At 40.0% G+C, this 12,251-nt stretch overlaps 1 long non-coding RNA gene across 1 annotated transcript in view; it reads left to right on the top strand.

Moving 5' to 3' along the window:
- Positions 1–729, top strand: part of LOC148150518 (uncharacterized) — a 158,024-nt gene extending 157,295 nt beyond the window's left edge. Inside the window, exon 3 of the long non-coding RNA XR_015751774.1 lies at positions 650–729. This is a non-coding gene — a long non-coding RNA (uncharacterized LOC148150518). The remainder of the gene's footprint in view (positions 1–649) is intronic.
- The last annotated feature ends 11,522 nt before the right edge of the window (positions 730–12,251 follow it).

The raw sequence follows: 12,251 nt of genomic DNA, 5'->3' as shown, positions 1-12,251 counted from the left end.
ATATGCCTATCCAATGCCCGCTTAAATGCCCATAATGAGGGAGAGTCCACCACTGCTACTGGCAGGGCATTCCATGAACTCACGACTCGCTGAGTAAAGAATCTACCCCTAACATCTGTCCTATACCTACCACCCCTTAATTTAAAGCTATGCCCCCTTGTAATAGCTGACTCCATACGAGGAAAAAGATTCTCACTATCGACCCTATCTAAACCCCGAATCATCTTATACACCTCTATCAAGTCACCCCTAAACCTTCTTTTCTCCAATGAAAACAACCCCAAGTGCCTCAGCCTTTCCTCATACGATCTTTCTACCATACCAGGCAACATCCTGGTAAACCTCCTCTGCACCCGTTCCAGTGCCTCCACATCCTTCCTATAGTATGGTGACCAAAACTGCACACAATACTCCAGATGTGGCCGCACCAGAGTCTTATACAACTGCAACATGACCTCAGTACTCCGGAACTCAATTCCTCTACCAATAAAAGCCAGTACGCCATATGCCTTCTTCACCGCACTATTTACCTGGTGCTGGATTTGTCGATAACACTCTAGCTGAGATTCAACCAATGATTTGTGAAGTTCAAATATAATCTATATGCTTTTATAATTTATTTGTTAATTTATGTGTCCACACATTACAGGCTTTTGAAGTATTGTCTCCTGTCACTTGTTAAGGATTTTTGGATGCAGCTACACAGTTGAGGTTTCCTCAAACTTTTCAGAATTCAATCATCGACAGTGCACTCTCTCGGAAATGCAACTCTTCGCACTTACCTGCATTATTTTCCATTTTGATATCTGTCTGCCTACTTCAGTTTTCAATCATCTTGAAGTCTACAACTATGCTTATCACTACTACTTTGCCAACATCTGCGTTGCTGCAAACTTCATCGTGTTTAGATTGAAAGGTTAGAAAAAATATTTTCAAAGTTGTTACTTTTCACTTTGTATTGTGAATGATTTTATTTGCATTCCATCTCCTGCTTTTAAACTATTTTCACTTCACTAAACATCTTGTAAAGAAACAGTGTCATAGAAAGGTGATGGCTAAAATCCTCAGAAATTCAGGCATATACAAGAAAGAAAATATGAGTCAGATCCTTGTAGGAATGTGGGAATTACCAGTGAGCATAAACTTCCCTGAACCCAAACTAGAGTTGGGGCTGGTTAAGTGCAAATGACTTTAACAGTTGACCAGGGAATGCTTGAACAGATTAACATCTGGTGTAACATCTTGTGGGTAATAACTCCATAAGTAACTTCAATAATGACTACTCCCAACTCCTCTCCGCCTCCACCCTACTCCGACCTATCACCCTCACCTTGACCTCTTTCTACCTATCACATTTCCAACTCCCCTCCTCCAAGTCCCTCCTCCCTACCTTTTATCTTCTCCTGCTGAACACTCTCTGCTCATTCCTGAAGAAGGGCCTGTGCCCGAAACGTCGAATCTCCTGTTCCCTGGATGCTGCCTGACCTGCTGTGCTGTTCCAGCAATAAAGTTTCAACTTTGATCTCCAGCATCTGCAGACCTCACTTTCTACTCCCAATTCTCACCCACTGTTACCCTGCTCTGACCCCCAACCCAGATCAAACATAATCCACACCTTTCTTTTCTTGAGATCAGACGAAATGGGCAGTAGTGTCAGGTCAGGAAATTCTTTGCTGAAGTGTTTTGCAACTGACCAGAAGTTTAGGGTTAATTTTTCTTATCACCTGAACTCCCAATGAACTTTCGTCTCTTGATGTGATGTTTAGGCCCTATCAAGAAGTAGTTGGTCCTCTATGCAATGTGTAATCTTCTAAAGGGAACCCAATAGACCACAATATCAATTCCCCAAATACTTCAACCTCATCCTGAGTTTCCCTTACACTCTTTCCTCCAATGTGTACCCCGGTCACAGCTCTCTTGAGCGATCATTTGGTTTCTGCTGCATCTTCAGCAAAGTCCAAGTCAGCACTGAAAATTGTTTGACCTTCCCAACAGCCAGACTCCAATAGATTTTCATCGTAGATAAACTTTGTGAGTTTCCCTCCAACCCCCACAGCTCACTCACAACGCTTTCATTAATCCCGAAGGAAATGTTTGGCGAAGTTCTTCGTTTCAGTTTCTCCATTTGATTGTGTACCAGAATTGTAAAGTCACGAACAGGTGTTATCTCCATCATATATGCTTTACTCTGACTGAAAATCTCGTTGTCTTGTTAACACAGTGGTGTTTTTGGTCGCAGAATTTGAGGGTCTTCCAGTCGGTAAATCTAATCACAGTTGCTGAGTTTCTGGCAGCATTGTTTATCTGGTTCCAGGCTTTGAATGATGAACCTGCTCAGAAAGAGCAGCAATGCAATTATCAGCTCATTACTAAATAATTTCCAAATTCAAACCTTCAACATAAATCTTTTCATTTATTTTTCAGACGACCTTTAGTTTCAACAGCGTACATAATGCATTTTGGAAGGATTAGAAAGTGTGTAATTTATTTAAGTGTCTCCCACATTGTTCTGTTATTATGTGCTTGAGAGAGTAATATTTACCACTGCTATATGGGGATGCAGCTGCATCAAATAATTGCTGTGGAGATTCAGCAGAGATGGTGTAGTGATTGCAATGAAGTCAGCCAGGTGAACCTCACAGAATATGAGTTCCCTTCTTGGGGCTGTGATCTGGGCCAATCAGGGAGCCCTAGTTGTCAGATATAGACAGGAGTGTCAGAGGTTCTGTTCACTCTGAGAGCTAGCTCTGAGGGAGCTGGATCAGTGTCAAGGACTCGCCATGTGTAATTAAAGGATGACTTGGTAATGGAATACCGGCCTATGTAGAGTTATTTCAGATGAAGCTAATGGCCCACACTGCAGTTGGTACCAGAGGAATGTGAATAACAAGCAACAAATCTATCAATTTCCAGTGTCTCAGGGGTCCTGGAAGTACACCTATCAGAGGGCCGAACTAACACTCCATTCAGTTCAGAAAAATCACCAAGCCCAACTTGGGAGAAACTTTTTCAGAAAAGTGGGATATTTGCTGGGGGCTGAGGGGGACAGAAGGTTTGACTCCAACTGTCCAATGGACACAGTTTGAAGTCAGTTGCAGGGACTGCTGGGAACAGAGGCAAGCTTTTCAAATTCTTTGTATTGTCTGGGACTTTGGCCCAGTTGAACAATTAAGACAGTTCCACACTCCTTTCTTTGCCCATCTCCCACAAAATTTCCCATTACCTCTCTGTGTCACTTCCTGATATCTCATGCCCCTCTGCACACTCCCAATTACTGCTCATGGCCTCCATGACAACTTAGAGATGATACGTGCCCACCCCGTGTATGCACACATTACCCTTTGCCAACTCAACCAGCGTCCACCATGCTCAGACCTTAAAATCCATACTGAGATGCAATAACAACTTTAATTACAGTACAACCTCGATTATCTGAACATCAATTATCCAAATTTTGGATTATTCAAACAAGGGCATTAGGCAACTCAGCATTCTCTTATCAGTTAAATGGCATTATAAAGTGCATTGCCGATAACCAAGAAATGATTGGATAACTGGCACTCAATAAATTTCCTCTTGTTTATGACCAAATCGATTATCTGAACAATCAATTATCCAAATAATATACTCCCTGCCCATCTCGTTCAGATAATTGAGGTTCTGCTGTATCTCTTATAAGCTTCTCTACTTCAAGAAAATCTCTCAATGAGAAATACTAATTTGAATGCTTATAGGTATCTTATTTACAAAGTAAATATCTATACTCATAGCTCACATCAAAACCAGAAATTAATTTACAGCTGTCAATCAAACTGAACTTAAACCTCCACCATCACCCCACTGTGATAATGATGAGTTATGAAAGCCCTCTGCATTAGCCCTGTAATGATAATCTTACGTGAATGACAATGTATTGAAAATGTAAGCATGGATGTTTTTCCAATTGACTCCAGCAAGAGTTTTTCAAAGTTTATGGCATAGTGTACTTAAATGATCAAAAGTATCACAGACCTTATCTACCGTTTAAAAGCATCCATGTCTGTGAGCAATAAAGCTATGTGATTCTCTCTGAAGAGCTCCAGTAGGTTTCCCTCAAAGTTATCCTGCCTGCAACACCCTCTTTTCACATAACCAGTCCACATACCACCCCTCAACCCTACTCTCAAACCTTTATAAGCAGAGCTGCTACATTATTAACTAAGGTGCACAAACCCTTCAGTCTCTGTGGAAATCAAGGCTAGAAAGTCAAGTGCAGTTTGAATTCCATCATCGATTATATTATGACTTCCTGGGGTTGTGCACTGGAAATGAAGCCCCTGTATTCCCAGGGTTGGCATAAATATGAAAATTTGATTAGACTATTGAATCGCCCAACTCTTTCTAACTGTCTAATTAATATTAAAAGAACATGCCTACCAGGTTTATTTTGCATTAACAAGAAAATACCAATGGTAAAACATAGATCAGTTGAATTGCTGATCTTAGCTCCACAACTTAAATTCTAACCCTTTCTTAAACTTACCATACAGATGCACAAGGAGACCTGACACACATCACAGGTTGGAAAGAATTAATGTCAAACACAGTTTTGGACCCAATCCAAATCACTCATGTCAATGAGTTGTTTCCTTTTGCGTCCTCTCAGTTCATTTTTGACTATTTGCTGTTCAAGCAAAGGATATACTGATTCTCTATCTCTCTTTCTCCAGCTGAGGATTTGCCCTTTCAACAGTTTTGAATGTGTTTTTTCCCTAAGCAAATCTCCAGCTGCAAGAGAGACTTACAGAAAAAAATGACAGAGAGGAACTCGCTACTGAGAAACCTTTTACTTCTGCAGACAGATGAGAGAGAGTGAAAGAAAGGGAGAGCGAAAGAGAGAGAGAAAGAGAGAGAGAGAGAGTTACTTTGTTTTTGAAGGCTGGATATTTCTGCTCCATTACCTACATACATTTGAAAATATTGTTGTTGCAAAAAAAACCACCTGGTTCACTAATATCTTCTAGGTAGGGAAACTGGTATCCTTGGAGCAGGAAAATCAATGTTTCAGGCTGGACTCCTTCATCAGGAATCCTCATAAAAGGTTCCGGCCCAAAACATAATTTTCCTGCTCCTCAGATGCTGCCTAACCTGCTGTGCTTTTCCAGCAACACACTCAACTTTGATCTCCAGCATCTGCAGACCTCACTGTCTCCAAATTGGTATCCTTAGCTGGTCTGGTCCACATCTGACCCAAAGCAATCAGGTTTACTGCCCTCTGGCTAATTAGGCAATAACTGCTGGCCAAGCTAACAATGCCATATCCTATGAATGAATGGAAAAAATCATTTATACCTCTGTTCAAGACAAAAGTGAAGGGGAAGATGAAGAAGGGAGAGTGAAGAAAAGATTATCATAATGGTGATCATAAGGATCATTCCAACTTATCTAATGGCCTGGGGCCCGTGTTCTGCTAGCCTAGTTTATTTTTTTCCCTCTAACCATACCACCAACATTTTGTTTTGTTGCGGGTGTACATATGGAGCTTAAAAGATGGATCATAATTTAAACAGCTGGTCAGAACTGGAGCATAAAGTTCATGGATTCAAAGCACGTATAAATAACTATTTTTAATAAGTAGTATTTCTAGCTAAGTACACAAACTTGGTCCAAGTTTTCCATTATCCAGAGTGTACCTTGCAGGTAAACTGGGACTCTGCATAATTTAAATTTGTAATGAACCCAGAAATAACAGGTGGCATGGTGGCTCAGTGGTTAGCATTGCTGTCTCACAGTGCCAGAGACCCTGGTTCAATTCCCGCCTCGGGCAACTGTCTGTGTGGAGTTTGCCTGTTCTCCCTGTGTCTGTGCGGGTTTGCTCCGGTTTCCTCCAACAATCCAAAGATGTGCAGGTTAGGTGAATTGGTCATGTTAAATTGCCTGTAGTGTTAGGTGGATTAGCTCGCAGTAAATGTAGAGGGGTGAGTTGCTCTTTGGAGGGTAGGAAATCTAATCTAAAAAAAGAGCCTTGATTACCAGCATTATGTAGTTAATTTACTTCCCTCACTGGAAATTTAGTTCTATTATTCGGCAAGTCATCACAAAACTTAGATTTGTAAATGAAAGAATATAAATCAAGGACCAACTTTCTATATTTAACAAAAATGAATCTTTATTCCAAGTAATTAAAATCTAGCAGCAGTTCTTTACTGTTTACATACAACTCAACTGATCAAAACTCTAATCCTCTTATACACTTCCTTACACATACATCGGGAAACAAATTGGTGTTATGGTGGAAGGAAAGACTCAGAAATGTTACAGTGGTTCCTGAGATGATTCTCATGCTAGTCAGAATGCTGCTTCTCAGTTGTCCTTTTCCAGATATATACACTGCTTTGCAAATTGCACAGGGTGGCTGTTTCAATTAGAAACATTCTCTGACTTATCAGTTGAAAGTAACAGCTTACAACCAACTGCTGAAGGAAAGATAAATTGATGTTCTTCAGTTTAAAATTACTTTTACTGAAAGGAATCAAGACAGCTTCTGAGCTGGTTGGGATCTAAAGACATATCTGTATAGTATTGACAACTCCAATATGTTCAGCTAACCCCCAGAAATTATTGACTGGAACTTGTGTTTCTATCAAATTTAGTGCCTAACTGTTCAATACCTTTCAGCAGAACTTTACTTCCAGTCCTACCAATGTCATTGGTATCAACATGGACAATGACAATGTGATCCCTCCCTTCTTATTTTCTTCTCCAGTCGTAAGGAGATGTGCTTAACCCAGGAATGGGGCTAGGAGAAAGTGAGGACTGCAAATGCTGGAGATCAGAGCTTAAAAATGTGTTGCTGGAAAAGTGCAGCAGGTCAGGCAGCATCAAAGGAACAGGAGAATCGACGTTTCGGGCATAAGCCCTTCTTTAGGAATGAGGAGGGTGTGCCAAGCTGGCTAAGATAAAAGGTACCGAGGAGGGACTTGGGGGAGGGGTTGGGAATACGATAGGTGGAAGGAGGTTAAGGTGAGGGTGATAGGCCGGAGAGGGGGTGGGGGTGGAGAGGTCGGGAAGAAGATTGCAGGTTAAGAAGGCGGTGCTGAGTCCGAGGGTTGGGACTGAGAAAAGGTGGGGAGAGGGGAAATGAGAAAGCTGGAGAAATCTGCATTCATCCCTTGTGGTTGGAGGAATTCCTAGGTGGCAGATGAGGCGCTCTTCCTCCAGGCATCGTGTTGCCATGGTCAGGCGATGGAGGAGTCCAAGGACCTGCATGTCCTTGGCGGAGTGGGATGGGGAGTTAAAGTGTTCAGCCACGGGGCGACAACATAGCATTTGTGACTATGCTCATGGCTATAGACAACAGTAGCTATTCCCTTAATTAGTCTGTTCACCACCACTAGAATGATCTAATTTCCTCATCCCACGAGAATGGTTTCCTACACCATAATGCTATAGTCCGTTTACTTATTGTCCCTGCAGTCTCTGCTCTCATGCATACAGTTTGCATGAACCTTGCAACTGTCGGACAATTTGAGGGTCCAAGACTCCTGGAATGCTACCATGGAATCCAATACCTGCCTTACCTGCAGTTAGATGCTTCTGTGCTTGATCGGATCAAACTACAATTAACTAAGCTGAGAATTGCAACTGCCTCCTGGAGCACAGCGGTCAGGTAATATTCCACCCCCCCCACCCCGATGTGATGCAATGTAGTGTTGACTCCAGCTCCTCAACTCGAACACTGAAGTCTTTGAACTTCATTTAGCGACTGGCACGTTTACCCTGGTTTACCTTAGTGTCCAGCAGCTCCTACATAATGCATTTACCCTGCTCTACCAACACTGCCAACATTATTTTATTTAATGTATCATTAACAAATAATATAAATTAATTACTGTGGAAACTTTGTTCTTTACACTTTATTGTAATTAATTGTGGTGAGTCACTTGCTAGCTTCACTTCATACATTTCATTTAGACGAGATATTTAAATTAGCCTTGTCATTTTTAAAAAAAATAACCTTTGAGTTAGTTAAATAACCTATTGGTTCAAAATCTGAATTTGACTTTTCCTTTAAAATTGAACTTGGAAACGTTTTATTAGTTAGAGAGTCATAGAGTCATACAACAGGGAAACAGACCATTCGGTTCAACTCATCCATGCTGACCAAGTATCCCAAATTTAACTCGACCAACTTGCCTTCATTTGGCTCATATCTCTCCAAACCTTTCCTATTCATGTACTTTTCCAAGCGTCTTTTAAATATTGCAATTGTACCTGCATCTATCACTGCTTCTCTGTTTATTTCACATACGAACCATTCTCTGTGAAAGAGTTGCCCCTTAGGTCCGTTTTAAATCTTTCTGCTCTCACGTGAGATGCTGCTATTAGTATAACAGTGGAGAAATCGAATCCTTGGAAAATCCATGCTAGACATTTTCATTTCATGAAAATGGTCAGTTTCTATTGGCCTTGAAGTATTTGCAGTAAAACAGATTTTAAATTTAGATTGAAAGATGCTTCAGAAAATTGAATGTTTGTTTCTGGCGTGTTGGATTGAGTTGAGCTTGGGGAAATCTGTGTTTTTGGATGAGGATGAAGATGCTGAGAAACATTGGGTTAAATTTAGACTGAGTTTAGACCTTTGGTGGAATTTCAATCTCATGATATAAATACAACATAGCTGGCCAAATTAAAAAATCAAGTTTTAACACTTTAAGTAGACCATTGATCATTTTAGATTCACCCAGTTTAAGCTGGCAGAGACAAGCGCTGATTTACCAGATGGATTGCACTGTTGTTAATGAATGCATTCAATGCATAGAACAAGACTGACATTTTTCTCAACTAGATATTCTTCCATTATCATTGCACTAAGGTGCACCCAAGCAACTTGTTCTCAGAATGGGGAACATATTGTGAAGCATGTTCCTTTCTAGAACTCTGTTACCTATTTGTAGAACTTTGAATAAATTTAACTGTTACTAATGGAATGAGTATTCAGCCTGTAAGAAAACATTGATCAGTTTTTATAGATGCACCATCAAAAGCATTTTATCTGGATGTATCATGACTTGGCATGGCAACTGCTCTGCCCAGGACCATAAGAAACTACAGAGAGTTGTGAACATAGCTGATTCCATCACATAAGCCAACCTTCCATTCATTCGCTCCATCTATAGTTCTCAATGTCTTGGGAAGGCAGCCAACATAATCAAAGAGCTCTTCCACCCCGGTTATAATCCCTTCCAACTTTTTCCATCAGCCAGAAGATATAAAAGCTTAAACACTGGTACCAACAGATTCAAGAACAGCTTCTTCCTTGCTGTTGATAGACTTCTGACTGGACCTCTCAAATTTTAAATTTAAAATCTACCTCATTCTTTGTGTACCTTCTCTGCAGCCGTAACATTGTATTCCTCGCTCTGTTCTGTTACCCTAGTGCACTTTGTATGGTATTATCTGCCTGTACTGTACGCAAAACAAAACTTTCCACTGTACTTAGGTACATGTGACAATAATAAATCAAATCAATTCAAATCATGTCCGTTGGCTGTCTGGCATACTTTTTGAATGCCTCGATATTACTGACATCTACCACTCAGTTTCTTGAGGTCTTCCTTTAGTTTGTTGGGAGGTATATATTGTTGTCACCTAACATTCAGAATGCAATCATCAAATTGTTGCAGTTTGTCCTAAAAACATGATTCTCGGATAATTACATGGGAGTTATGATTTGGAGATGCCGGTGTTGGACTGGGGAGTCCAAAGTTAAAAAATCACACAGTACCAGGTTATAATCCAACAGATTTAATTGAAAACACTAGTTCAGAGCGCTGATCCTTCATCAGGTGGTTGTGGAGTACACGATTGTAAGACACAGAATTTATAGCAAAAATTTATTTCCTATAAATTCTGTGTTTTACAATAGTGTACTCCACAACCACCTGATGAAGGAGCAGGACTCCAAAAGCTAGTGCTTCCAAATAAACCTGTTGGACTATAACCTGGTGTGATTTTTTTAACTTTGTACATGGGAGTTAGCATTCTAAGGGTATCTGTAAAATGTTTTCCACTTGTTCCCTTCATTGTATGCTTTGATATGGGTTCTCCTGCCTGCAATCTAAGTTATTCCATAGTGCTTTGCAAAGCCACTGTGTTTAGCAATAGAATTACATTGACATTCTTAGCTAGATTTTTGCAGTAATTATCAGTTTCTGATTGATGCTCACACAGAGTTTATAAATCGGTTCAATCACATCTCAAGTGGCGTAGGCAGCAAATGGTTACAATTGCCACTTAATGTCTCAGCTCAGGTCCAACCAATACAACTATACTATTAGTAAACAACATGATAACATTAAAAGAGAGTTTGCACAGCACTAAAGGAATGTAAGGGAGTTTCAAGCAAGAGCAGTTACACTGTAAACTGAATGAAAGCTGGAGCCAACAATATACAGAGATCCAATACCTTTGCAGCTTTACATCAGTCAAAAGATCTATCAAAGTAGAATTAGACAGAAATATGATGGTGATAGATTAGTAAATCAATCTCCACACAAACATTTAAGATTTCACATAAAAGTGATAACATGTTAGATATTACAATATTCCTAGAAAACATCAAAGTTGCCAATAAATGGTACCAACAATATCTTATTCGTGCAAAATGATATCGCATCAATCTGTATCTGTCATATTTTCAGATATCTCCACCACCACCACCAAGTGACATTGTAGTCTCACTTCTTTACTGCTACTCCCCTTCCTTTCTCGCTAGTGGGCCTAGGGCCTATTTAATTATTAGTGGTAGTGTGGAAACAGAAAAGGCACTTGTCTCACATAATAAGATCGTATTTTGCACAATACCAATATGTTCAGTTTATATTAACTTGTTTGGCATAATTACTAAGGATTCTCAGCAGTTGTGCAAAACACAAGGTGGAATGGAATAATTCCTATTCCCTTCAGGAATTCAGACAGAATGCGACCGTCACTGCTTGAAGCCTGAGCTCTGCCTAATCTGAGATCATACAATGAAACATGAACAGTGACTTCTCCAGCATTGATTATCTCGTACAATATTTCTCCAAGACTTTTCCTGTGATAGTTAACCCATCACACATAAGCTTATTACACTTGTTAGATATCTGTAGTCACCCTCTGTGGTTGTTTGACAGGTAAACGAGATCAGTTCATATCCTCAGCAATGTTCCTGGAAAATTGCTGCTCAATCAGAATTATCATTATCACCCTCACAGACTGGTCTGTTTTAGAACATAGAGGGTTGAAGATTTCCACCAGTCCTGTGTAACCTATTGAGAGTAAGAAGCAATTCTCTTGCGTCTCAATAGGTTGGGTCTCTAGATCTTCTGCTCAGATTCTACCGTTAGTCTTGGAAGCCCAGTGCAAACCACTACCAGCTGCTTCTTGAAAGATTGGCCAACAATGGTTTAGTTCTAAACCAATTTTCTTTTGACTCCAGTTGAACTCCTTCTGATGCTGGAAGGATGCTGAGGCCAAGACATTCTTGTGGGCTCAAAAATGAAAAATCATTGTGAACAATGTTTTATGCTGATCATGTCGCAGTGTCCCTGTAACATATCTTTATTCTTGAGTTCTTCCATCTAGACCATGCAGTTTAATTTTGTGCAACATGATACCTGATCCAACAAGTAGTGAGAACTGTTCCTGTATCAAATATAAAATTGACAAAAATTTCCATTAATGAGCTCTGATGCTGAGCTGATTTAAATTGCTATTTTTGTTTTAAGCAGTAATTTCTCCTTGGAGTGCCTCTGGCATTTTTTCTAATGGAGGCCTATTATCTCATGAGGATACATTTTTATAGCGGTGGTGGCTGCTGTATTTTATGGAGCTCTTTGAATGTGTGACCAGCAATATTTCCATGGTTTTGAACCTTTGTCTTATTTCTGCACATCTTCTGGAAGTGACCTATAGTTTTGCAAATATGATATTCCTGTATCAATAGGTGGACATTGTCTGTGCCTTTGAGGTTTTATTGTCACACAACACTGTCACAAACTCTTTGCATCTGCTGTATAGCTTACTCTGTGTTAACTTGACACATGCGTCTTTAGAATGTCCACAATATATAAAGTGAATAGATTCTTGCTTTCCTGAGATTGGGTTGTTGACCTCTCAAGGTCATTCTGGTTTCTATTTAAAACACAATTTGAACACTTTCCTCCAAAGTGACACCCTCCTGGACTGCAAGAAAACTGACACTGCCTCAATTAAGCATTCCAAGATTA

Source organism: Chiloscyllium plagiosum, unplaced genomic scaffold (genome assembly GCF_037043375.1).
Source record: "Chiloscyllium plagiosum isolate Xiang-an unplaced genomic scaffold, Cpla_swu_hap1 HiC_scaffold_3, whole genome shotgun sequence".
NCBI lineage: Eukaryota > Metazoa > Chordata > Chondrichthyes > Orectolobiformes > Hemiscylliidae > Chiloscyllium > Chiloscyllium plagiosum.
This window is presented reverse-complemented; position numbering and strand designations above follow the sequence as displayed.